This window comes from Sander lucioperca, chromosome 21 (genome assembly GCF_008315115.2).
Source record: "Sander lucioperca isolate FBNREF2018 chromosome 21, SLUC_FBN_1.2, whole genome shotgun sequence".
Taxonomy (NCBI): domain Eukaryota; kingdom Metazoa; phylum Chordata; class Actinopteri; order Perciformes; family Percidae; genus Sander; species Sander lucioperca.
The window spans coordinates 22,213,793-22,237,877 of NC_050193.1; the positions used below are offsets into that span (position 1 = coordinate 22,213,793).

The following is a 24,085-nucleotide window of genomic DNA, read 5'->3' on the forward strand; positions in this document are numbered from 1 at the left end:
CGTGGAAATGTGTTGTGTTCATGTCACATAATTCCCATCAGCCTAGTTGTCATGGAAATACACTTCCAATTTCCATTTTTTTTTTTTTTTTTGGAGAATGAAAACAACTTCTTCTCTATTCGAAGTCATCGGACTAAAAAGTTGATTTTCAAAGTTCATTCTTGCAGTTGACAAAAATATCTAAACTCAAGGTCGCTGTTGTGGAGTATATCTGTGTCGTTAGCAGATGGAACTGAATGATTAATGGAGGATCATTTTGAACATGCACATTTCCATGGCAACTGGACAAACTATCTACTAATGAAGAACATATGATGATAGAAAACTCTCCTACCCTTGATTGTTGACCTCAGCCCCAAGCCCTTCGGATCCAACTGACGACATTGATCTAAAAAAAAAAAAAAAAAAAAAAAAAAAAAAGGACTCCATAATTTCCCAAAAAAGTTGGTTTTGGTCTGTAGTTTTTTGTTACTCAAACAGGATGAAATAGTATATTTGTTGGGATCTATTTCCAGCGGCGGATTAATCCACATTTGGTGCTCTAGTAAGTATTTGGGGCAGTAGGACTCATTGATGTGTTTTTAATTGTTTTTGGACAAAAATGGAGTTCTATGGCACAGAGGAAGACTATATATCAGGCTTTGATACATAGATAACACTTGTTAGCACGGTCAATTCATTGTTGCTTTTGGTCTTTTTATGGGATTTGTTGGCAATAAGAAAAATAAGAATATCGCCAGCATCATGCTTTGAAGAGATGCAGATATTAAGATATAATTTTAATGGCCACTCCCTCTTGAGCTGCAATTCACTCGGTGTAAGGTTGAGAAATGGCGGAGTATGTACTATGCTCTATATGTGTGTATAGGGATGTTTATGTGTGTGCTTTGACTGCTTTTGGAAACAAAAAAATGTGTTCTCACAATGCCTGGGATATAGACTGGTTTCAATTTCCTCCATTCTGACAGACCATTTCATCCTCAACTTTGAATAAAAAGGGGGCTATTGTGCAGAGGCGTTACTGTAAACATCAACACATCACTTTCAGATCAAATGTTGCCCACAAAGCAAGACCTTAAGCGAAAGCCGGTGTATAATACACGTTGTTACGCATGATAATTAACTACAATCACAACCAAAGTGGCCATAACATGATTTAAACAACAGAAGTAAAGTCATGAAGGATGGTGTAAGCACTTTTGGCAAAAGAGAAGAAAATGTTCAAGCGCAGTGGTGACACTCATTGAATTACATGTTGACAGCTCTGTGTTAGTGAAGAGATGAAAGCAAAATGAGATTTTCAAAAGTGAATATGGGGAATGACAGTATTGCTTTCTCCACATTGTCAAACTTGACAGTGCTATTACCATCACTATAACATCAGGTGCTGGCATATGGTTTTCAGTTAGCAGAAATCAGCTACCTCGTTTGAATATTGATTGCATTCCAGGCAAGAGGATGACTTATAGCACCAGCATTTTAAAAAGAAGGTAATACGACTAAAATTGCAATAATATGGGGAGAATATTTTGTTGAAAATTATAAATTCAAACTAATAATTGATTCATTGACAGGGTGTTGTGTGGTTTTAAAATTTTCATTTACAGGGAGATTCTTAAAGATTTATTGTGGAACCAGTATGACATATTTATCGTTGAGGAGAGTAAAATAGAGATGTACCAATATGGAATATCAGGGCAAATAAAGATACTCGATAATTGTCATAACTTACTGCGTTTGCAAAAATGTTAAAGTGCTCATATTACGCTTTTTGGCTTTTTCCCTTTTCTTTATTGTGTTATATATCTTTTTTTTTTTTTTTTATAGGTTTACAAAGTGAAAAAGCCCAAAGGGCCTTACCATCTCCAACAGAAAACACTGTTCACAAACTGCTCCAGACAGCTCTATTGTAGTCCAGCCTTTACTTCCGTGACGAACGTGCGTCACTTTGTAACACACTTTATAATGCTCACCTAGCTGCTAGCATGGCACGCCCTCATACTCTGCTTCTGACTGGGTAGTAGTACTTACCTAGGTACTGCGCATGTGCGACTCCCAACAAAGACAGAACAGAAGTGAGATGTCTCACTCTGTAGCTAAAACGTAGAGCTCAACACACAGGGTGAAAAGAGGAGCCGCAGCAATGTATACTACAACAAAAATATGGTGTTTGTTGAAAATTAAACCATGTAAACCTATTCTGATATAACCTCTAAATACAATTATGAACTTGAAAATGAGCATAATATGAGCACTTTAAGAGGACAATAGAAGCTAAACTTTTTATAATTACAAGTTTACTTTTATTTTTCCCAAATTGAAGGATAAACCCTTTGACATGAGTGACATACTGTGAAGTTTTTGGTTAAATTTAAAAATAGGTAGAGTCGGAACCTGGGACTTCACTATAAAACAAGAAAATGAGTATGAAAATAAAGTATATGTTTCTATTTGAAAACATCAAATCAGAAAATAAGGGCACTGTGAAGCCTAATGGCAAAATAATGATGAAGAAAGTGTTGAGAAGATGAAAAATATACGAAAATCAGTTGAAAATAAATGGGGGCAAATGAGCTTAATGTGCCTTAAAAGGAATTCATCTTCTAAAACTAAATGAAATCCAGGGGAAGGGTACTTCATCATGAAAATATGGTATAAGCATAGCAAGTGAAAAGAACAAAACTTACTAAACTAAATTTCCTGAATCGCGCGAAGGAGGGTAAAAAAAGAAAAAATCTCATTCTCAAAAAAAAAAGACAAATGACAAAGTAGTGTTATTATTCCAGGATTCTGTGCGGTGATACATAATCGCCTCATTAAACATTTGTGTTGGATCTCTAATTAGTTAGCGTACTCATCTCTTTGCACTGGGTGTTTCAGGTAGAGCTGTCACTGAGCCCGAACACACTGGAATGACGGTTTAAGGATGAGTTTCTCGGTGCATTCCATTTGACATTTTTCTGCGGTGACTGAAAACTATGAATACGGCAGCAGATCCACTGTTTAGGATGCCCAAACTAGTCGCAAGCGGTAATGCCTGCCGCTCTGACAAACATCAACCCACTCAGCCAATGAAAGTACAGCAGAACATACAGCCTCCCCTGTAATTTTTCCCTCAGAAATCAGCATACTGAGCATCTCCGGGGTTGTGTTCATCACTCCAGAAAACAGGTAGGGTCTCAAAGGCAGTCAGTGTGTATAACTCCACTTCAATTACCACACTCGTTTGGGAGACTTTTTTCTTTTAACCCTTATTAGGAAGGGGCAATGTTTGGACCTTTATTTAACATCTTGTCAGATTGACCTGTCAATGTAATTTTACATGGTTATTTTTTAGTTTCTCACTTCCTTATCTCCACCAGTGTTGCAATTCCACTGCAGGTTCAAGTAATGCTCATTAAAATGTGAAGGAGCCCATTTTAATTGAAGTGGTATTCTCTTACATACGTACACTGTAAGTGGACTGATTTATGATTGAAGATTTCTTTAGCCAGCGAGTGGAAAAACCTAGAAGCTAAATTAAACTGCCTCACACCCCCTCTCTCTCTAACCAGGTTTTTTAGTTGCCTGACCTTAACCATAACCTAACCATTGTATATTTGCCATAGCCACAATCTTTTTATCTAACCTTAACCATATCATAGCTGCGAAGAGCAGATATAGTAAAAAGACGGCCATAACATAACATATCAATGAACATAACATGGGGCTTTGCAGTATCCTCCAATGTCCAACTTCCTTGTCTGGCGACAGGGTCGGTAATTGTTGAACTATTTATTCCCTTCAAGCAATAATATGTTGCTGCGACAGATTTTGAAACCATGGCTGCAAAGATTTGCTCCCATTCAGCCGCAAGAGCATTAGTGAGGCCCAACGCTGATGGGTGATAAGGTCTGGCTACAGTTTCAGTTCATTCCAAAGGTGTTGGATGGGGCTGAGCTCAGGGCTCTGTGCAGTTCTTCCACACCAAACTGGGGAAACCATTTTTTTTTTGGGGGGGGGGCATTTCAGCCTTTAATGGAAAAATCAGATAGATATGAAAGGGGAGAGAGAGGGGGATGACATGCAGGAAATCGTCTCAGGTTGGACTTGAACCCTGGACCTCCATATATGTGCGCCTGCTCTACCAACTGAGCTAACCCAGCCACAGGGGGAAAGCATGTCTTTGTGGACCTTGGATTGTGCACGCGGACAATGTCAAGCAACTCTCATACTGTCTAAAATATCATTGTATGCTGTTGACTTAAGATTTTCTTTCATTGGAACCAAAGAGCCCCAGACCAAACATATAAAGACAGAGGTGTCCACATACTGTTGGCCACATATTGTATTTGATTCTCTGTTGAAATACATGTCAAATTATTGTCAGGAGAAGAGAAAAAACATCTTCGGAAATGACTAAGAGTACACTATGCCTTGATTGACTGTAAGGTTAATTTTTTTTTATTTCAGTGGTTTCTCTTGAGCATCCCAGTACTGTAGCTGAGGCACGTCATGCTAAGCACATCAGCTGATCCCACTCCCATTTGGAACTTCAAAATACAGTCTCTCTTTAAGCTGCCAACATTTCATTCATCCCAAGTTTTTAATGTATGCAACTATTAGTGCCAACTGTGTTGGTAATCTTCCATCAATCTAAAATAATGATTAAACAACAATAATTGCAGTCTCCCTAATTAAGATATAGCATGGTTGATTGTGAATCATCGAGTTAAACCAGTGGTAAACTGAAAGTCAGGAGATTTGTCTGCATGCATTTGAGGTAAAAAAAAAAAAAAGAATTATTTGGCCAACATCATTGTGAATAGCACAGACATGCAGTGTTGTACTCCCAGTGAGGTGGTAAACAACCAAATTGTCTACATTACTACAAGAATATCCGCACCAAATTGCTCCTGGCAAGAAACTGAGCCTATTATCTGATCAGATTTGACCCGACATTTGTCAGTCCATCCAGCTGAGAAAGACAGCGCAAGTAGGTAATGTGCCAGCCGGTGCTGACCTCAGACTGGGGTAGAGCGACTCTTCTTTCCTCCCACTTTGGAGTTCTTAAGTTGGGTCCACGGCAGAGGCTTCATACATGAGCCTTAATGTGACAGAGAAATTGGGGATCACTTTCTCTGTCTGGCTCTGCCAACAGTCTGATAATATCGACGACTAGATGGCGTGAACACGGGAGACTCCAAAGAGAGGATTAGAGGGGGGAGATAAGGCTATCCACTGTAATTAAGCCCTATCTCTGCACAGCCACTGAAGAAAATAAATCACCCTTCAGAGCCTGCCAGTGTTGAAATGCATGAACAATTATTCAATAATTAATCGTTATACATGCAGGCTCCAAACACTAATAGGACATATTTTAACTACAGCATTATAGCACTGTTAAATTAAATTAAGTCTGAACGCATTTAAGATCAATGTAATAGATCACCTATTTAACCTTTTTTAATCGCTCTAATGTAATTGTATTAGCTCTGTTATCAAGCTTTTTATGATGTGCTCTATGTTCATTTCCCATTCCAGCCATGTATAATTGAGAATGGAGATGTATAGGGTGTGGCACCACGCATACTAGTGGAAACATTAAGCAGGGCCCTAGAGGAAGGTGCCAGTCATACTCGCAATGCAGTCCTGATAGTGTAACAGGCCGAGGATAACGTGCAGATGAGGTCAGACATGACATGGCCGGGTATTAAAGCTGTACGTTTACTGCATGTTAGCAAGTCTGCAAAGCTGCGTGTCGGCTCCGTGCTCCACCGTCCTTCAATACCCACCAGGTCCGTATTTGTTGCGGAACGGCTGCGGCCATGACTGACAGCTGAAGTCACGAGAACCCACGATATCTCGCGAATTCACGTATGATCACGTGATATAACAGGATGTAGTTTCTATAAACAGAACCACAAAACCAACAACAGTTTGTTTCAGGCCTGTCTCCGCCCATTATGACATTTTCAAGGTGTAGTGCAGGGAAATATGATCCACCGTGAGCACGGTGTATTTTATTTAGAAAATTAACCAGATGTTTTATTTTGTTTCTGTGCTCGACTTACTGTCCTGCACAATCTGCCCTGTGCTGAATTGCTGCGGAGCTCTCCGGCATCCATCAAAAATAGAAGCTGGAGCTGGGACGGAGTGGATCCGCAGCCCTTCCACAGTTGGTGGAAATTGGGGGTAAGCTTTGTATGCTTTTATCGTTTTTGGATAAAGAGAAAAAAGTAGGTTGGTAGCATGAGTAGGGATAGCTAACGTAGCCAAAACGAAGCATTACAAACAAAAGCTCAAACTTAAATCTAAAGAACATGCATCCAAAGACAAAAAAATGGGGTCTCACAGATTTAAACTGCCAGGGGTGTTATTTCAGCCCTGTCTCCCAAAAATGATGTTCCCATACGACAACACTGCATTCTCAATTACATTATCCTTACGTTTTTTTTTTCTCTTTTTATTTTAAAGATTATTCTTATGGGCATTTCTGCCTTTAATGATAGGACAGCTCAGACATGAAAGGGTGAAAGAGTGGGAAGACATGCAGGAAACCGTCACAGGTTGGACTCGATCCCTGGACCTTCTGCGTTAAGGAATTAACCTCAACATATGTGTGCCTGCTCTACCAACTGAGCTAACCGGCCACCGGATTACATTTTTCTTTGACGTATCACAAATATGTTTCAATCAAAAGACTGTTTAGGGAGGAGGACAGGGTGGAAGGGTGGGACAAATACAGGACCACCCAGAAGACTACTGTTAGTATCCCGCGTGGAACCAAAAGTCAACATTTAATTGTTTACTAACATACTTAAACTATGTAACATACTCAATTTACATATGTCCCTTAATTTACATAACAAACAAACATACTTATTTTAATCCAAACAACATCGTTTAGTTTTAGTTTCAATACATAATCACAATGTTAACCACGTGTTTAAAACAGCGACCGTTTCACAATGTAATTAAGAATGCAGTTCTGTTGTACGGGAACGTCATTTTCTAGGGGACATAGTTGTTCATTTACAGGTGATTAAAGGAATGTCATGACATCACCAAATGTATGCCAGTCAATTTTGGTTACTTTGCTGCCAGTGTCATTCGACATCACGCTCTAAACCAATAAAAAAATGTATACCGGTTTTCCTTTCCACATGCTCTAACAAGTAATCCTCAACATCATTTTCATATCAACAGACTATTGTTCACTATCGTATCAGTTTTAAAGGAAATATGTTGCCTTGTTCTCACTCAATTCTTACTGCTGCTTTTCTTTGTCTTGATCCAAATATTTTTCCGTTTTGGAGCGTTGGTCAGGCAAAACAAGGGATATAATGGAGTACCTTGAGTTTGGAAAATTGAATTGGCCAATGGTCAATATTGTCTGACATTTTATAGACCATGTTGTTCATCAATTAACCAAGGGAATAATAGGCAGATTAATAGATATTAATATCTTTATTAATTAACAAATAATTGTTAATTGCAGCCCTAGATACATTATTGTTATTAACTACACACTGTCTTATTAGCTTCTAGTTATAGCAGAGAGACTAATTACAGTGTCATCAGCATCATTAAAGGAAAAATACATGAAACAGAAATCAGCAATATTACAGTATACTATCCAGACATTTTCCTGTCAGATGCTTCCGCACTAAGTTGCCAAATATTGTCATTTTTCAAAGAGCCCACATAGCATCTGTGAGAATAACAAATACATAGTGAATAGCTCTTATCACAACAAGAGAGGAAGTGCAAAGAAAATATCAAATGTGTTCGGCTTCTAAATAAGTGCAGATGAAATCATATTAGTTTATTTTTCATCCTGACCAATTTCCCACCCCACCTGATCATCACTTCAAACTGCATCAGTGAAGCACAAATCTCACAATATTTGATTCTAAGCAGAGGAAGAAGAATCTGCTTTGAGTCTTTACACAGAAATCCCCTCTGTGCAGAAAAGGGTAATACTTCTCCTCAGAAGTATTCATGAGTATGTGCATTTTCAATTCAAACATTCTACGTTTTCTGCAGTAGAACAATTGCATGTGCAGTGCATTGTACCCTCTACAGTAAAGCTCCCTTTGCTTTTTGCTTGGTTAGAGCTTTCCCAGGCCCGCATTGGGCAGTCAGAAGTAAAAGGATATTAGACATGAATAAAACAGAAGTTCTCTTTGAAATGATGTGACATTTCCATATCAACTGGAATAAAAACATTGTGGTACCCTTGATCTGTTTATGTGAAACTGAGCCAAGCAGTGAGATACTGTGATGTTTGATGTTCTGCTGAGGGTTTGAGTCAGGCGGCCAGCTGGTGGTTAGACGGACAAATGTCTGAAATTTCTCTAAACCCTTGGTCAACAACACACACACACACACACACACACACACACACACACACACACACACACACACACACACACTATGTGTCTCAGCTTTAACCGTAAGGCACCCATAAGGTAAAATATAGTAATAAAAATGCATAGTATATCAATACAAGTATATTAACATAGATATTTGATATCTGTGTCCACAGATTAAATAATTGATGTTTGGTTAATGATAGCAGGCCACAACCCTGTGTTTTGAGTTTTGATGGTGAAAGTGATTATTGTGTTTAGATTTAGATACATTCTGCCTTTCATAGTGTAACATTTGCAAAATCTAATTATAATAAATATATAGTAATTATAATTATGTTTTAAAATGAAGTGGTAATTTACAAAAATAATCTTTGTGACCCTTCTCCGTCATCATTTGTCGACATGTATGTTTACAAAGATCTGGACCCAAGAAAGAAAGACAGCAAACGCTAGCTAGCACCCTTTTTTCTAAAATGTGGAGCGAACATGAACGCAAAGTAACGTCTAGTGGGAATCGTGCTAATGTTAGCAAGCTAGGCTAACTAGCCTTCACTTTCCAAGTGGAACACAAACTTAAGAGTGTGATGGGTCTTTCGAAACAGACGGACAGCTTATCTTGCTAATAGCTGATGCTATGGGTACTTGTTGGAAAACAAACGCTTTGTATCAACATTCATTACACATACGGGATAACAATCTCCAGTTAGTAGTGCACCACAGCCCGTCTCTTAGCAACGCAGGCCCTCAGTTGTCAGTCAACAGTTGCCAATGGAAACACCCATTCAGATGCTTCAATGCCATTTCCCCAAATATGTCCAAAACGGTTTTTAACCTCTTTTGAAAAATGAAAAAAAAAAAAAGCTATGCCCCAAAGCTGTACTGCCATTACAGAACATATATGCTTAATTTAAATTTCAGGTTTGTCAACTCCACTTCCTTTATTCCTTGGGTTTGACAGAAAAGGCTAAAGTCTGTCAAAGGTCAGTGTAAAGTGAGTGAACTATTTAACCATCTTCTGGCCTTGATTACATTCTGTAACCATCCAAACGCTGTTCTAAAACTTCTTTTTTTCTTCACCTTCTTTCCACCTTACCCTGAGGCGGTCGCTGAGTTGGGTAGAAAGGAGGACAGAGAAGCATTTTGCCAGGAGCATAGAACCACTAGATTTAAGTCAGTGGCCGCTTGACTCCTCTGGAGAACGACAACCACAAAGAAACAAAGACGGCATGATGGTTTGACTGACAGCCTTTCATGTCTGTTCACTACAAGGTTAGATGTACCCCAAACAGAAAACAGAATAGAATTTCTTAAAGAACGCCCTTCATGTAGGATACATCACTGTACGTTTTGGTAAAATGAAGATTAGGAAATTATGATCGGTGGAGAAGGACCCCTCTAAAGTGTTGACATCAAAAGAGCAAGCCAAATAGCAGCCTAATCTGAATATAATTGTGTGACTGCTGGCATGTCAACTTCAACCTTGTCTCATGAATGCCATAAGGAAGAAATGTTCTCGGAGGTTAATTTCACTGAATTATCAAGAGAATTAAGGCAATTACCAACAAATGGCAAAAAAGGGCTATTCAGAACCAATTCTGAGGATAACTGACTGTGCGATGTCCTCTCAGCAGGTGGTTATTCATAATACAGCAGGTGATTCATATGAATTATTTCCTACCTGTCATTCACTTTGCTCTGCCGCCTCAGTCTGTCCAAGTAATTGTAGTCCTGTAGATTTCACTTTGGCACCTACGGCGGGATTCTTGGCTGACCTTCCTGGGCACTGCCTTCTAGCAATTATCTGTGGACATTTTGGAGAGAGAAAGAGCGTAAATATTCCAGAGGGAATCCCGAAACAGATACTGCTCAATAAAAAAAAAGCAGGTAGAACTGCAGGAAGCAAAATATGGTTACATAAAAACAACCAGTCTCATTATTTTCATATCAGACCACTAATTTGAAGGAATGTTCTGCTGTCAAATGGGTTGTATTAAAAAAGGGTCAGGGATATTCTTTCAGTGAATTTCTTTTGGGTGCTATCTTCCACACCCTTTCTCTATCTGATGAAACTGTGCAGGACCCCTGGCATTACACCTGTTTACCCTTAAGAACTTTTTTAAATGATGTGTTACAGTACCAAACTGGTATTTTCCACATGTATTATATTCCACATATTCAACATCCCAGCGATAAATCCAGCAGGACTTCAATTTGCCCTCAAATGTTTAATCTCCAAAAGAAAACACTTGCACACAAAGCAGCGAGAAGCAACAGTACAGGGTCATTGGCACCAATGAAGTATTGGTAAAATGAGTTTCCATGGAGACTAATATGCTTGCTACTAAAGACACAGAGTGGCTTTTTGGAACGAGTGAAGCAAACTGTGGGGCACAAAGATAACAAGCTTAGACAGAGACACAATGTCAACACAGTTTCACCACAGAGGGCTCAACCTGTAATCAACATGTACAGTAGCTGCAAAAAGTGGCAGACATTTCACACAACAGGATGTCAAATATAAATGAAGTGCTCTGTGAACCAAAACATTAAAAGCTGGATTTAGGCACCACACATTACATTAGCTCTCTATGGCATTTTTGTCAACCAGTTGTTCGAGGAACAAGCTCTGACTACTGTATAAAAGAACACCATTAACATATTAAAGCTCCATTGTGTAATGTTTTGAGTTGATTCTTAGCAAAGAAACCTTTGTTCTTTCACAAATAGGTGCTCATTCATGTGTAATTTCTTCCACCAACTAATCCAAGTATTCTCGTAAGCGTAGAATCTGCCATTCCGAATCATTCAGAATACATACGAGCGAGTCGCTCGTATGTATTCTGCCATGTTGCGCCTCCATCTTTAAAATACATTAGCCAAAGAGGGACATACCTCCGCTTTTCGCGCTTTTACACTCAGTGGCACCATGACGAATGCCAGGGGGAGATTACCTGCGACTGCCGGCAGATTTGAAAGCCTGTTGAAGATGGAGGATCACGCTGATACTTTACTAAAATTAGCTTGCATTCGTTTGGGAACCTGATAGCTGATGTTAGCAATGCAAATGGTACCAAAATAACGAGAATGTAAAACTATTATTACACTGGAAGGAACATTCACGGACAAAGTCGTACTTCTTGGAATAATACGGCCGCCGTAGGAGTTAAAACGGGATCGGAATGGGAGGGGCTAGAAAGTAATATTCAGTTGGTTGTCATATACAATTTCACCGCTAGATGGGAGAAATTCTTACACAATGTAGCTTTAACAAAACAAAGTTAAATACAGGTTTAAAGTGTATATATGAGGTTCTGATGTGTCTTGCATTGTTTATAGCATAAATATAAAGCAGCCTGTATGCATAGGGATCATTTTCAGATTTTTGGGATAAAGACAATTTCAAACATAATTTTCCAAAGTGAAAAGGGTGATTTAATATTGTATCCTGGCCAATATGGTATAGGGTTTAGGGAAAGAATTATGATTAAAGAAATCATAGAAACATAGAAATCATGTACGTTAGGTTAGTGCTCCTGTCAGTGCCTCTGACCAAGGCACTGCCAAAAAGAACTGGAGCCGGGCTCAACATTTTTGTATTCAATGTATGGGAGTGCTGACAAGTTACAACGAAGGAATTGTATCTTATCCTATTTAGCAAAACAAACTTGAATTGAACAGTTGATTGGAAAGTCGGTTCGACAGTTATATTTTCATGGGACTCATTTGCTAATTATAATAATAGAATAGGACTGTCACAGTGCTAACCGGTGCCCTACAAGAGTAGGCTGCATACTGTCCAGACTCATTCTAGCTTCTGCAGTGCTATACTTGATTCCATCCTGTCTGCAAAGTTGGTCTGTAGTCCTAGTTGTGTTGCTAAGTTGTGTAGCCCAGGCATGTCTAACTGCGTGTCAAAAGGCTTGTTCGAGATGAGCCAGATCTGCGCAGAATCGATCACCGGCGATCGCCGCTCAATGCATGCCGGTGTGTCCGACTTGATCCAGACTTGCTCTAACGTCATGCACACGTGGGCAACGATAACCTCACGAGATCAAGGCGGCCGCAGTTTTTAGAGCCAGGCGCCGCAGTTGCCCTCTACCGACTGCAAGACCCAGGCGGACCCAGGGCATGCTGGGAAACGGCGGCCTCTCAGCTGATCTAACAGCTGATTGGTTCAGAATCGACTCAATATGATGACGTTTTATATTGATTTTGAATTGGAGGGATTTTAACTGCTATTTGTCTGATTTAAAGGTTTATTCTGTACAAACCACATTGTGTGGCTGATAGTTATGTTTAGAAGTCAGAGAGACTAAATCTGTTCTGATTACGGATCATCTACAGCATTTGGAGAGCTACTCTGTCATAATTAAAACAACTGGAGATTGTGTAAAAGCTGATATATGGGTCTGATAACATTTTATTAAATCGGAATCGGACCACAGTGTTTCTGTCACTTCCTGTTCAGCCTGAAAGCTGCTGGAATTGGCTGGAAACTGTCCGACTTGAGAGCGGATTTTTGTCACCGCCCCCGGCTGCTGCCGCCTGCTCTTGTCCACTTTACAGGCGAGGCGCAGTTCATCTCAAACAAGCCTAATCACTGCTCATGCACACGCATTCATTCTCCCCTGTGGGGGGAGGGGCTTAGGAGACTATTTGGACTTTAGCAGAAAGGGGGGGGGGGACTGAGAAGTTGTCAATGTTCAAATTCTTTGGCTAAAGCCTGGATCTTAACAATCCTACCTACAGCACCTTTAAGGGAAACGTCTTTTTTAAGTACCCTAAGCAACTTACATTGTTAATATTCCTGTGTTAGGACAGTTAGGATAATAATTAGAAATTGTTTATACATAGACATTTTACTAACATTTTATCATTTTAAATTGATTTTGGATTAACTTTGGTTTGCCTGTAGGAGGAGCTTCCTGTTTAAAAGCAAGGGGTAGTAGGTCCTCAAGGGGTGTTACTGATATTTAACTATAGTGAGTATTTGTCTCACAGGCAAACAGATTGGACAGATAGTCGCTGGTCTGAAAAGAGAAAAAAAAAAAAAATGTGGTCACAATCCTCCTCCACAAGCCACCTCCAATCCTCCCAAGTGGGCTCCTCCTCCAGCTCCTCCCTCACATGTCTGTTTTTATGGACAGAAAAGGGCACAAGCCCTGAGCTATCTTTCAGCCTCAAGAACTACTACCACCACTACCTCAGGGGTTGGTCATTCTTAAGAGTTTGTTCAGTAAAAGGTGCAGACCTGCTGGAAGCTTGCCCAATAGCCATGGACATGGCCTAACTTTTATTTTGTTGACTTGTGGATCTCTTTATTAGTTTCTGTGTTTTTTTCAATTTGGGATATACTGTAGTTTCCTCACCAAAACCAGCCTGAACTGATTGTTGCGGTTAAGTAACCTTCAAATGAAACATACACCGGGTGAAGGTTACTCCGGCCTCCATGTGTTCCCTTTCCACCACTCGACCAGTCCTTAAAAGAATGCTGCTTTTTATGCTTTTTCTCTTCACTATCAACAGTTTGAGTACAGGATGTACAGAATGTGTTCTCCAACTTGTAATGCATTTCATTTACACCATGGGTTAGGATTCCTTAGGTCTGATAAAGATCATCAAAGTCATTTTTGGTCTTTATTATTTACTATGACAATGATCTTTCCTCACCGTTAACCAAGATGAGATGTGTATTGTGTTTACTGTAAACTCTGATCAACAGTGGCCTGTTGATGCAGCGGAAAAAAATATGTTTTTCATACTTGGGGACCAAAGATGAGCTTTAATGGTGTGCTCCAGACCTCATCCCTCCAGTCTGACTGTCCTGTCTCATGAAGCACGAGCTAGGAATAGATCCACTCCTTTTAATAATCTGGGTATTTTAACCGATTAACCTCATGTATGCTGTACCCCCGGAGCACGTTGTGTGCTTACCACTGAAACAAAGTCCTGTATGAAGGTAAAGAACTCACAGAGGTGATTCAGACACTGATTATGGGCAGTGGCGAATCGGCACGGTTGCCTATAAAAATAGATCTAAAGCCATAAAGTGCTGTTCAGAGGTGACCTTTGTTTTTGAAGAGCTGCTGTGTGACATGCTGTGAATTAGACAGCATCAACGCTCCAGAAATGTATGCCTTTGCGCGGGCTTGACCTCTAAGTCAACAGTATGTCGAGAACAACTGGAACGATCGTAAGGAAAACAAGACAGTGCACACACAGCAATAAATGTATGACGATGCACGCTCACTAGAAAAAAATCCTCTGGTGGCTATCTGCCGGCGAGCCACTGTGGCCACTGTCATTGGATACAAGGTGAGCCACCTACGTGCAACCGAGCAACGTATTGATGTGATCGAGTTGGGATTTTTGCTTATCACCACAACATCAAGTCACCTTGTTCTTTTATTTTTTTTTTCTAAATCAGAAGTCAACAACGGTGCTATCTAACCCTGATATGGAGCCAATTATATCCTTGTCTCAATCTATGGCGCTGTGGAGCGCATTCTAATTTGTTGTCAATTCAACCTTTACCTCCTCTAGGTCTTGTGTCCTGCATGGGGTGGATTTGCTGAAGTAAAAGTTTGGCCACTTTTGATTAAGTGATCAGAGGAATCCGCTGCGGATCAAGTAGATAAAGTTAGAAGATGAAAATGTAATCATACAGGCCGTTTCATAGGTGCAGTGGTGGAATGTAACTAAGTACATTTACTCCAGTACTGTACTTGTGTTCAAATTTGAGGTACTTGTGCTTGACTCAAATCTTTTCTTTTCATGCTACTCTGCTACATTTCAGAGAGAAATATTGTACTTTTTACTCCACTACATTAATTTGACAGCTTTAGTTAGGAGATACTTTACAAATTAAGATTGTTGAGCACAAAACACATTTAGTTTATAAAATACAATGTTTTATTATGAATTAAAACACCCAACAATATATAGGCCTACAAGTCCAGCTGAAATGATTAGACGATAAACATTTAGTTGACAGAACAGTTTGGGTCGTTTCCAGTTTCTAAAATGTGAGGATTTTTCTGCATTGAGTACTTTTACTTTTAATACTTTAAGTGCATTTACCTGATAATATATTTACATACTTTTACTTTTAAGTAACACTTTACTTGATGTCATGAAACATGAACCCTAACTCTAACCATAACCATAACTTGTCATGACAAAAAACGAATGACACTTACTAAAAAAAGCGTTATGTCATAAACATTTATGACTTGTTTATAATGTTTGACACGTTCATGACAGTGTCATGTCACTCTTATGTAGATACCTTCAAGTAAAGTGTAACCAACATTTTCAATGCAGGACTTTTACTTGTGTGTGGTACAAAGTGTGGTATTTGTACTTTTACTTAAGTAAAAGGATCTGAATACTTCTTCCACCACTGCACAGGTGTACACCGACTGAGAGTTTGTACCATGAGCCTCTGTTTTATCATAGGGTTGAAGGAGAGGGTGAAGCTGTTGACACACAGAGGTACGGCTAAGCCACTTCACATCCCAATCGATCACAGGTTCACTCTACTACAAGTGGCCTTATAAAAAGTAACATTTTGCTGCCCCGACTTTTCAGGGTACCAGACACCGGGCTGGACTTTGGTCCAGCCATATCTTGAGGTACAGTACTACGCAGCACTTTTGTCCTCCTCCTTTTCTTCCTCACTCAAGACTCAGTCAGTCTGAGAATGCTTCTAGCTCAGTGCTTGGCTAGTGCAAAAGCAGGAAACAGATGGCTGGCTATTTCTGGATGGTACTACAGAGTGTCCAACTCAAATAAAGTGTTCTTTCACAGGATTTTAATGCCTGCTTAGGGAACTCCGTAATGCCTTGGACCAAGAACTTGCAAATGGCCCGTGACAATGAGATTATATAAAAAAAAAAAAGAAGTCAGGTATTTGACGTTATTATACGGAATTCAAATGCCTCCCTCTTTACTTTCTTTAACTCCAGCTAATCCCCCCCTGGAGGATGCCTATTAACCTGGACCAACACTCTGCCCCTTCTGATGAGGCTGAGGACGGGCCTCCTCTATTTCCTTTCCTGATCTCTGTCACTCAAATGGTCACATAATTATTGTGTGTCTTCACAGGTTACATAGCAGATATTAGCTGCATTGTAAGCCAACATTAATTACATGAGCGAGTGGAGTGAGTTAATAAGGCTATTTAAAACACTTGTGAGGCTGCACCTCCATGGACCGTTACCATGGAGTCATGTTTACCGATATGACACGAATGAACCGGCTGTTTATGTTCTCGAATGTAAATAAAATCATGGCACAATGATAAGCTCATCCATGACATGCCATCTGGCAGGTGCTGACAGTTTGAAATTACATTAATCCTTATCTATTCATTATAAAATGTGTGAGTATAGGTGTAGCAGTGCCTTATCGGAGGTATAGGGCTTCAGCTGAATTTGAATTGATTTCTATTTATCTGGAATCCATTGCAAATTCCCCTCATGGCCGGCAATGCGGGAGGCAGCGACTGCTGCTCACAGGTCAAGTCAGATTCATCTCTGGCTATCTGATCAGCCCATCCCAGAGCTGTGCTGGGCTGTGAGTGAGAAATAGCACATTTTAGATTACAGCACTCGCTCTAAAAGCTTTCCGCTGTTGTGTGCGTCTTTCAATAGTTTGGAACAGAGCATTCATTTCATCTCTGGGCGCTCCTTTTAAAAGGCTATCCCACAAGGTCCTTTCACTAGGAGGTTCAAGGGCAAACTAAATCAGCGATGACACGTCCCATCGTTGTTATGTAGGGCACAGAGGTCTCCTGTCTGCAGCAAGGGCTCAGGTTGAGAGATCCCCTTTGTGTCTGAAGCGGGATCACATTAACAGCCTGACTCATTACATTAATAACGGTGCCACAGCAGCAACATGAATAATGCCATTCCTTCTGTGGAGGGGTTACAAACCAGTCTCACAGCAGAGAAAGCATCAGACTATTATTAACCATAAATCCATAAATGACACACACTGCCCATACAGGGGGACAGATATATTTAGAGCAGAGCTGCGGTACTTTGTTGAATCCATTAACAGTGGATACAAGATGATATGAGTAAAACCCATTGTTTAGATTTTAATGAAAAGTACTAATGGAAAGTACCAGATAAAAAAAAAGAAAAAAAAAAAGAAGACTAGGCCAGGACTTCCAGGCAGATGCACACCGTGTAGGTGCAACATCCTGGATTTGCCCAGGAAAACTTGCCACGTGTCTTTTCCTAGTGTTGTCAAATAAAGCAAAAATGACAAATATATAATCTTCAAGAAAAAAACATCTAAACTGCAAATGCATCGTAGCTCAATGGCCTTTATTGTTATGAGTTGCAGGAATGCTTGTGGCAGCTCTACCGGATCAGCAGAATTTGGAAAAATTCTCCAAAAGCTGAATCTCCTTTAACCTTCCGCACCTCTCGAGCACCTTCCCCACCTACCCTAGCGCCAGGGGATCCATCACAAATCAAGGATGGGAAGGTCAATAAAAGCAAACCATGCCAGACTCTCTGACTGACACATCAAAAGTTCCCCCAGCAGCGCTCAACACTCTGCCTTCCTTCCCTTCCGACCAATTTAGCGGAGTCCGAGGGGAGCCCCCCTAATCCATGCCTCGGAAAGTGTGCTTAATCAACCTCTGATTAAGTGGGAGCACGCCAAGGTGTCCGGCAACATCTTCACTGCACCCATCCACTCCTCAAGTCAAACACAACACACGGAAACAGGATTTATTTGTCTTCACAGCCTCCACTGCCAAATTACAAAGCAAACATTTAGTTCCTTCTAATTCCTCTCTCTCTCTTCCTCTCCCCCTCTCTCTGTTGTTGTTATGAGTGTCCCCCAGGTGTCCGGGAATGAATTAAACATCAGTATGTTGGTAGGAAGGGCACATCTTCTCCTGAAAGGACTGAATGCAGAGCGTTGTTTGAGAGGAGAGCGGCAGTGGAGGTGACAGAGGAGGCTTTGCACGAGGACGTGGAACCATCAGGGAACCACTTTCACCTCTAACATCTGACCGCCTTCATGAATAGTCATTTTTTTTCTTCCATAAGTCTGTCAAGTAATTGGGGTTTTCCAAACTTTTAAAAAATGGGAGACCATGGCCGGTATATGTGTGTGTGTGTGTGTGTGTGTGTGTGTGTGTGTGTGTGTGTGTGTGTGTGACGGTGAGTAAAAAAAGCTATATATTTGTTGCGGGAGGCTTTGTTACACTTCTCAGATTTACCTTACTGGTATTCATTAAAGTGCTCATATTATGCTCATTTTCAGGTTCATAATTGTATTTAGAGGTTATTTCAGAATAGGTTTACATGGTTTAATGTTCAGAAAACACCATATTTTTGTTGTATTGCACATTGCTGCAGCTCCTCTTTTCACCCTGTGTGTTGAGCTCTACGTTTTAGCTACAGAGTGAGGCATCACACTTCTGTTCCATCTTTGTTGGGAGTCACACATGTGCATTACCTAGGTAAGTACTACTACCCAGTCAGAAGCAGAGTATGAGGGCGTGCCACGCTAGCAGCTAGGCGAGCATTATAACATGTGTAACAAAGTGACACACGTTCGTCACAGAAGTAAAGGCTGGACTACAATAGAGCTGTTTGGAGCAGTTTGTGAACAGTGTTTTCTGTTGGAGATGGTAAGTCCCTTTGGGGTGGACTTTGGGCTTTTTCACTTTGTAAACCTACAACGTGCACAAAAAAGATATATAACACAATAAAGGAAAGGGAAAAAGCCAAAAAGCATAATATGAGCACTTTAAGGCATGTCTACAATGTCCATACGACCCAGAAATGTAGCCAGACCTAGCTACCTCGTTTACCTCCTCCATCCATTGATATCTAAGCAGCAGTGGTCGGTAGTACCAACTACCTCCAAATAAACATTTTAATATCTTACTTTACTTTTTGATTTTATTTCTGCAACGCAAAAGAGAGACAGAGGCTCAAGATGTAGCACTATAACAATAAAAACGCACGTCAAAATGGACACACACGTCATCTATGTGTCTGGCAGCAGGATCACAAAAAAACTATTGGTCCGATTTTATGAAACTTAATGGAAGGGTGTAGCATGGGCCAAGTAAGAATCCATTACATTTTGGAGCTGATCCGAATCCCAGGTTGGATACAAAAAATATTTTTTTACTTCTGTTACAGTTGCGAGAGGGCATTTGTATTGCATTCATGTGGGGTCAGAATAATCGAAAAAAATGCGTCATGTCGAAAAGTTAGCTGTGAGATAGGGCATGCCTTGGCGGAGGTCTGTGCTCTCTGAGTGCCCTTCTACTATTTTCTGAGTTAGTAGTGACCAATGTATTCATCCTGTCAACATTGGTAGCGTTTGCTAAGAGTGATTGGAGAAATATGACAATTTTAAAGTTGTTATTTCTGTGAGTGGACTTACACCAACCTATACTGCGGCGCAGATCTCATCCACGCTTGTCTCCATTTTTGAGGAAATTGTTCTGTAACAAGAAGCACAAGAATATGATTATCCTCATTCTAAGTCATGCCTACAAAGCTCTGATTGGTGAGTCTCAGCGGTCAATGAGCACAACACCACACTCATACTGCCTTCAAATGGACCTTGTGAGCTTGAGGTTACGACACAGGAAGTCACGTGCATGATATGCTTGACGTTTAAGTGGTTAAGTCGTGAGACTGCTGCTGCTTGGCAACAACTCTAACAGACTCTAACTAAGGCTAACAATTTAGCAAGCTAGCGAGCAGGAATCACAACGCAGGAAATGCAAAGGCATAATGACAGAGGACGTCAAATTAGCAAGGAAAACTTCTAAAGACTAAGACTAAAATTACTTTAAATTTAACTTCTTTTTTTATTTTAACAAAAAATGAACCTCCAGGACCTGCCATTTCTAAAAACAAAAACGTCAGCAAACACGTCACCACTCGTGAACTCTGAGCTTTCAGAAGATTTCCACTTACGAGGTTGTGAATACCCAATTAGTGGGGTGTTCATGTGGACTCTTCTCGTAAACAAAGTAAACACAACATCTGAAGGCAGCATTATTGAAATCACAGGCTCCCAGCTTTGGCCACTACAACAAAATCCAGATCCAGAACTCATTATCAAGATAACTGTCACCATGTAGCAAGCTACATGTGGGTGGGTTGCCTCTTCGTATGAGGAAATGAGTGCATTAAACCACAGAAGACCAACTGTGCTACAAAACTGTGTAACTACAAACCTAAAGAAAAAAAGATTACCAACAGAACCTCTTTCTGCTTGATAAGGTAGTATTATATTGGTATGGATGTTAGAAGTGGCTAACACAGTGAGAGGATCTTATTTGGATGCCAGTGGAGACTGGATGTTTGCGTAATTAGCAACCAGGTTGTCCTTTAACAATATTTTGTCCTCGACAAGGTGCTATTGTGTTAAAACTCAGCATCTGATAAGCGGATCATTTGCATAAAATAGTGTGTGCCACTAAAAGAATGTGTGAAACAAAAAAAGACTAAACAAATGAGCAATATTCAAAGAAATACTGAGACCCCGACACTAGCTGTGGTGATGATGTAAATTCTGTAGTGTTTCCTCCTTTAATCTGCAATAATAACAATACTTTTTTTCTCACATCATGTATATGTCTGACTCTCAGCTAAGAAAAACAATGCTTATGAATTAAAGTAGGCGGAGTACGGCAGCTTAAATGAAGGGGTATGGTTTTGTTTTTAGAGAGATGTATGACCTGCTGTGCTATACTCATACATGACTGTCCCCCAGGTCTTCATGATGCATCCTCTTGAAAGTAAGGCTGCACAATTAATTGCAATATTATCGAAATCGCAATATGGACTTATAATATGTGTATATACGTGCAATATCCAAATCGCAGGGGGGGTGCAATATCTGTTACAGGCAAAATATGTGTCAAACCATATTGATGATGAGATAAAATGAGAATTATCATTCCCCTCCAATATTGTGAATCATATCGCAATCACAAACATCTATCAGTCAAAATAATCGCAATTAGATATTTTATATCCTCATATATCCTGATATTGTGCAGCCCTACTTGGAAGAACATGGTGTGGTAAACTAATTAATGGCCTGTTCGGTAGGCAGAATTGATCAATGTACAGTGTTTAGACCAAAATTTGGCATCTGCTGTCATCGCTAGTAAAACTACATTTCAATTAATACGAGCTTTCATGTAGATTTATTCATATGCTTGTTGGCAGGCACAGAGTGGTGTGCTTGTGTTAAGAGAAGCTGTGCTGCACAACCGCAGCTTTGATTTCATTAGTTTTCTTTCAGTCTAGTATAATCGGGCATGAGCATGACGAGTTTAAAATCCCGCAAGCGAGTTATGAAGCAATTCAAGGTGAAATATCAGATTTTCTTTTCTCCCTAAGTTGATTATCCAGGAAGGAGAAATGAGTCTCATATTTCAAGGCAGAGTTCAGTGAACTGTGGTCATGTGATTAATACCCTTGTCTGAGACTTAGCCAAAAAGCTAATGCCTGGCTTTTTGGGTTTACAATAACAAGAGATTTGTGTTGTGCATACGGTCAAAACAAGAACAAAAAGTCAAAGGCTTTTTTTCAGAGCGAGAACAGACTCGGTAGGAGTGTGGGTTAAAAAGGAAACATCTATCTCCTCAGCCCAACTCCTCTGTTAAATATCTCCGCTATTTCAGAGTGACTTTGAACAACAAAGTACTGTGCTCGTCCATGGCAACACCCACATACAACACACAGTCGAGGTTGCGTAATCTCTTTTGCATGACATGTAACAGACGACTCCTCCATTTTCAGCACTAAGCAACAGAGAACATGTCCATTGATATTGGATATTGGTACTGACCTGCAGAAATGGATGACGAGCTGATCCTTTAGATGCATTGCTGTTGAAGTTATTACTACTTAGTGTACAGCATTGGATGTAACAGCGTAGTGAAAGACAAAAAGTGCTAAAAACAAACAAAAAATTCAATCAATCAGTTGCAGTCTGTACACGCCCACACAGTCAGAGGAAGAGTCTAATTAGCCCAACAAGTGAAAACACCTGTGTATGGCTGTGTGAGAGCATGAAAGGATTAGTTCACCCAAATCACCACTATCTGTCTAGCCATGCAGAAGGTTCTGTTTGATTTGTTTTGCGGCTTTTCAGATATCTGCTGCAGATAATTCTTTTTTATTAATTTATTTTATTAATTTATTTTTTAATGGCCATTTCCGCCTTTTTAATGATAGGACAGCTCAGACATGAAAGGGGAGAGAGAGGGGGATGACATGCAGGAAACCGCTACAGGTCGGACTCAAACCCCGGACCTTCTGCGTCAAGGAATAAACCTCTACATATGCGCGCCGGCTCTACCAACTGAGCAAACCGGCCACTGCTGCAGAGGATTCTGTTACCACCCAATGCAATAGGTGAGGTGATGGCATTTAGTTTTGAGATCCCCAACAAAATTTTGTTTTCAACAGAATAAATAGTCCCCTCCAAAAACTGTTCAAACGGCTATACTGTTCATGAAAGGTCTCATATTATTCAGAAGAACTAGGACATTGCTTCTGGAAAAACACAGTGCTGTTGAGTTTTCTAAATGTCAATATTCACTCTTTTGAGTGGCAGAAATGACATTTTTCAGGCTCTTCTCAAAACCTTGACTAGTAAAAAGAAAACCTATCTGCTCAGCTGGGGTAAATTCTATATTTTTGTGTTATGGGTGAACTGACCCTCCGGTAGCTCTATGTGATACACAGATATAATTTCACTTCAGGGTTTTTCATTACCTTGTTCCAGTTAACTGCATACTCAATGGTTCAACCCTTTATAGTCTTGGTGGGTAGTAAAAAAGAATGAATGAAAGCATTATTTAACCTCGACTCTTAGTTAAAATGATTTCCCTGCACACTGAGCAGGAATACCACTTCTAAATTTGGAGAAAGAACATTTAGGAGAATGCAAGGGGCTTTAATTAAAAAGTTTTGGACACTCTTCTGGCCTGCAGCCCTGTATTTTTTTGTATATTTTTTTTAGACAAAGCATGTACAGCATTTTAATTTAATATTAAAATCTTGCATTATGCAATATTAAATAAAAGTTGTTGAGGAAGACATCCCCTCCCACATCTGCTCAGCCCACATTATTTTTCAATCCCTCCTTCTCCGCCTTGTATCAATTTTTTATTTATTTTTTTGCGTGTCAAGTCAAAAGGAGGTTGTCACAGGAGACAGCTCGCTTGTCTCCCGCACATGATTGAGGTAGCTGCAATTTATAACGTACCAGCCAGAGCGACAGGCCTCACTTATCTACCGGCCAGCTCTGCCAATGCCCTTTCACTCTAGCCAATGAGGATAAAAGTTGCGGGTTAGGTTACTTTGTCAAAAGCAGAGGAACCATTACAAATCTACACTATCCATCCTTCTGTAGGGCATGGAGCTATTCCCCTGGCGCAAAGCTGCTGCAGACCTGCCCCTCCTCAAAGCTGTCTGTCTTTTACTCTCACACCCGGGTAGCTCACAGGGGGGGTTGTTATCACAAAGGGCCAATTTGTTATCCTGGTTTCACTCCATCACAGAAGCCATTATTTGGGACTTTTATCTATCAAGCAAAAGCTGTTAATGTGAACAAGAAAGTGTGTACTCCGTCATTATGCCACCGGCGCTACTGACTTCACCTTATACTGAGTCAAGCTGAATGAACCAGAGGCAATTACTCCAGCGAAAGAAGAT

At 40.1% G+C, this 24,085-nt stretch overlaps 1 protein-coding gene across 3 annotated transcripts in view; it reads right to left on the minus strand.

Annotated features, from left to right (window-relative positions):
* LOC116064006 (RNA binding protein fox-1 homolog 3-like) overlaps positions 1-24,085 on the minus strand; it is a 428,560-nt gene that overhangs the window by 370,923 nt on the left and 33,552 nt on the right. For all 3 annotated transcript variants that reach the window (XM_035996928.1, XM_031319063.2, XM_031319064.2), the window contains exon 2: positions 10,036-10,158. The gene's annotated coding sequence lies outside the window, so the exon portion shown is untranslated. The remainder of the gene's footprint in view (positions 1-10,035; positions 10,159-24,085) is intronic.